The 4592-nt window shown below is 34.2% G+C and overlaps 2 pseudogenes; both read right to left on the bottom strand.

The window, feature by feature from the left end:
- Window positions 1–1183: 1183 nt before the first annotated feature.
- On the bottom strand, window positions 1184–1356 carry LOC145285250 (U2 spliceosomal RNA; annotated as a pseudogene).
- Window positions 1357–1469: 113 nt separating this feature from the next.
- On the bottom strand, window positions 1470–1610 carry LOC145285425 (U2 spliceosomal RNA; annotated as a pseudogene).
- Between the last annotated feature and the right edge of the window lie 2982 nt (window positions 1611–4592).

Below are 4592 nucleotides of genomic sequence, written 5' to 3' on the forward strand. Positions count from 1 at the left end.
AATGTTACGGGACAAATAGTGTCATTTTTGTTGGCCATTTTCAGGCATTTTTGACATCTTTCTACCCCTGTAGGCGAAATGGGAATTTGCGCACAAATATATATGTTTACCATGCACATCTATATATTGAAATATAATTTTAGACAAAATTTCAGGAAAAACTAATGGACCGTTATCTGTCAATCGTCCGGACAAACGGACAGACAAACCCACCAAAAACATACGTCCCTCTCCGATAAATCGGGGGACCAAAATGTTATTCCATGCCTCTTGCTTAAAAAACGAGCCGTGCATGCATGATCCCCCTTCTGTATGAAATATAGTTTTAAAAATTGGTGCTGCATGGGAATCCGAAAAAGGTTTGTTTTCTAGCACTAAAAGTACTCGGGGGACGCTAACCAGAATATTACCAGGGTCACCCATACTGAATTTATATTAAGAACAATGACCTCCACATTTTGGACAAGTTTTAGAAAAATCTAATGGATAGGTAAACATTTATGGGGCAAAAAGTGACATTTTTTGCTATTTTGGTACATTTTTGACCCCTGATCAGCCACTTGGAATGCTGAATACCAGTGACAATGGACAAACAGTGCAGTTTCACACCTTAACACATGTATATTTACATTCAGCAACATGGGAAACCACTATATAGACATATATATCAAGTTTTTGTTGAGAAATATGAGAAATGCGCCAGAAAAAAGGACATTTTAAGCACAAAAAATCCTTTGGGGACGCAAAGCAGACTTTTGCTAGGGTCACCCATACTGAATTTATATTAAGAACAATGCCCTCCATATTTTGGGCAAGTTTCAGAAAAAATCTAATCGATGGATCAAATGTTACAGGGCAAAAAGTGTCATTTTGGGCCATTTTTTACCCCTTTTGAGCGCCTGAGGGCAAAACAGGATTTTTCGAAAAAAAATTTTTTACTATGCACATTTATATATTAAAATATAATTTGTGACAAAATTTCAGGAAAAACTAATGAACGGTTATCCGTCAATCATCTGGACTAACAGACAGACGGACCCATTGAAAACATAGGTCCCTCTCTGATAAATCGGGGAACAAAAATGTTACTCCATACCCTTTGCTTAAAAAATAAATAAAATGTAAATATGCTACAGACCGACCAATGGAGTGACTTGCATGCGACTAAAAATGCCTTAGCATGGAATGGTTTCCCCTTCCTAGGAAAAGTTACAAACGTAAGTGCAGCATCTGTTAAGAACATATACTACACTTTGATCTTAGCCATGTGGCCAAAGAAAAATTACAAACGTAAGTACAGCATCTATTAAGAACAGATACTACACTTTGATCTTGGCCAAAAGGCCAAGAAAGGGTATTTATTTGCTCCCCCACCGAGCAAATTAGGCACAAGGCCGATTTTTAATGTGAGGAGTGAAGGGGAAATGGGGACCAACTCCCCGGGGAGTAGGGGAGTTGGATAGTGACAATTGGTATGAAGGGTTTGCCCCTACATCCCTACATTGACCAAGGTCTCATATGTGGGGGTGACCCCACATATGGTCTTTGCTTGCAGTATCTGCCGGAATAGATACTACACTTTGATCTTGGCCAAAAGGCCAAGAAAAAAAATAAAAAGCCAAGAAAAGCATCTATTAACAACAGAGTTTTGATCTTAACCAAAAAGGTCAAGCATAAAAGTGTTACGGACAGACTGACCGACCGACCGATGGACCGACGGAGTGACATAGAGTCGCTTGCACGCGACTAAAAACTAGCAGGCCGTTCGGCGTTGCCCGGTTGTAAAATTCGCCTAAATGATATAATTTGATTTATGCAGATTTTGTATTGATTATTAGAGAGCCAATTTTCTATCGATTATAATAGTGTACCTAATATATAGTCGTGCTTTCAAAAGTTAACAAAAATGACATATGGGCCACCAGCAAGAATCAAAACCAAAACATATAGCCGTCCGTTTTATCCATTAGCGGATGAATTAAATCAATACGTGTACGAAAACTGCAAAAAAATTGCAAAAAAGAAAAAAGAAAAAGAAATAAAAATAAAATAAAGTAAAAATAAATACCAAAAATAACGTTTTTTTTTTTTTAACTTATAACTTTTCCTTCGTGCATGCGCAGGAAAAAACGGTATCATCGACTTATACCAAGTTGGGTTAGGGTTAGGGTCAAGGTCAATGTTCTTTTTTTTTACATTTTGATCCCTTAGCAGTTATTTGACCAGTTAAAAGCCAACTCCAAATTGTGCTACATGTCAAAATACCCTTTATATCAATTTTCAACTCAGTAGGCCAAATATTCAGAGAAAAGTTTAGTAGAGACTTATTTGCACACACAAGGTCAGTTTTATATATATATACAAGAAGGCCGCATTTCGTTGTCCGTTTGTAAAATACGCGTAGAAATATTTTAATTCATGCATTTTTCTTGTTCATTATCATAGAACATATTCTCTATTATTTATTATTTAAAATATATAGTAATGGTTTCAAAAGTTATATAAAAAAGTACGACTTTGGTAACATCCGCTAGCATCGAAACCAGAACTTTAAGCACGCTAGCCTAGATCGATTTATCTACCCAGGGTCGTTACCCCGTGATCTACGATGGATGAATATGAAAGGTTATAAATTAAACGAACTTGAGCTAAGAATGTTTAATTTTGCATGGCTAATGTTTTATTCGACTTACCATGCCAAGGTCAACTGTTTTGTTTTTAATATTTTAAAAGGTTTTGTAAAAATATTTCCAAGTGATAGAATGTTTACATCTTAAATTCTACGCAATTATGCAGAATGTAGAAACTATGCAGATTGAGAGGACGTAATAGAATATTAATTTCGGAGACTTAGATTGCATATTTAAAATTCTATTGAATATCTTTTAAACATATGTCTTATTCTCTGTGTCACTCTTACATCCGGGTCGTTTAATTGTTGTGTACTTCCACTTCTTGTAATAAATAATTTTGCCAAGAATTCGTCGTAAGTTTTTGTTTCGGTTTCGATAATAGCTGATAGCACTCCTGTCATTTATTTTTTTATAAATAATTTTACCAAGAATTCGTCGTAAGTTTTTGTTTCGGTTTCGATAATAGCTGATAGCACTCCTGTCATTTATTTTTTTATAAATAATTTTACCAAGAATTCCCAGTAAGTTTTGGTTTCAGTTTCGATTATAACTAATGGCACTCCAATAAACTATTTTTTCATAAATAAGTTTATCAAGAATTCTTCATAAGTCTTGCTTTCGAGTTCAATTTTAGCTGATGGCACCTTAGTAATCCTACTTTTTTTTATAAATAATTTTACCAAGAATTCCCAGTAAGTTTTGGTTTCAGTTTCGATTATAACTAATGGCACACCAATAAACTATTTTTTCATAAATAAGTTTATCAAGAATTCTTCATAAGTCTTGCTTTCGAGTTCAATTTTAGCTGATGGCACCTTAGTAATCCTACTTTTTTATAAATAATTTTATCAAGAATTCTTCATAAGTTTTGGTTTCGGTTTCGATTATAACTGAAGGAGCTAAAGTTATATATATATATATATATATATATATATATATATATATATATATATATATATATATATATATAAGTTTGGGATTCGGTTTCGATTAAAGCTGATGAATCCAAGTCATATAGATATATTTTTTTATTTTATAAATCAAAACTTTATAATATATAAAAATCAATAGAACATTAACTCTATAATAATATATACGAAACTGCAAGAATTAAGCGTATTTTACGCTTAGACTACTCCAGGCATCCCTGCTAGCTTGAATAAATACTTTTCAGTTTTAACAAAAAATCTACAAGAATATCAGAGCGTCTCCATTTACGTTGAATATATACAGAAAGGTAACATCACTGGATTACATATGAATCCGTCCCTTTTGGAATTTCCACAGGTCCCGCTAGTATTCTATTAATACATAAGATATATTAACCTAATGATTAATTATGGGAATCACCCCAGACAAGAAATGAAGCCATTTGGTGTAAGGGAGTAAAAAAAATATTTCAATGTAAAAAATTAGCCGATGATAAGAATTAGATGGATAGATTCTCACACAGAAAACATCAATTAGTCCCCCTTTGTCAGAAATATCGGTCATGAAATGGGAGGATATCAGACCAAAAATATGAAAGCCAGAGTAATCCCAAAGTTTGTACGTGCGTGCGTGTCTTTTTGTGAAGACGGTGTTGAACAAGAATAGTGGGCCGACAAGCTTTGCAAAGTGAGACGGGTAAATAAAGCTGACTAAAAAAAAGTCGGACATCACTCGGAAGAAGATGTCGATGGAAAATGGGTAAAAACGAAAGAGAAAGTTGCAAAATACGCACGTTTGCCAAAATGTCGGCAGGAGATTAATCATGTCGTCGATCAGAAAACGGGGAAGCCATTAACAAACCACGAGGTGATTTTGATCGGTGATTTATCACTGGCCATTTTTCTTCGCACATAGTTTCTTGCAAAGAAAAAAACAAAACAAAACAAAAACAAAAACAAAAGCAAAAAAACTCTGTATGACCGGACAAAGGTAACAGCAACTATCATAAAAACGAAAACAAAACCTCCC

This window comes from Euprymna scolopes, chromosome 9 (assembly GCF_053919585.1).
Source record: "Euprymna scolopes isolate OS-2025 chromosome 9, ASM5391958v1, whole genome shotgun sequence".
NCBI classification, from domain to species: Eukaryota; Metazoa; Mollusca; class Cephalopoda; order Sepiida; family Sepiolidae; genus Euprymna; species Euprymna scolopes.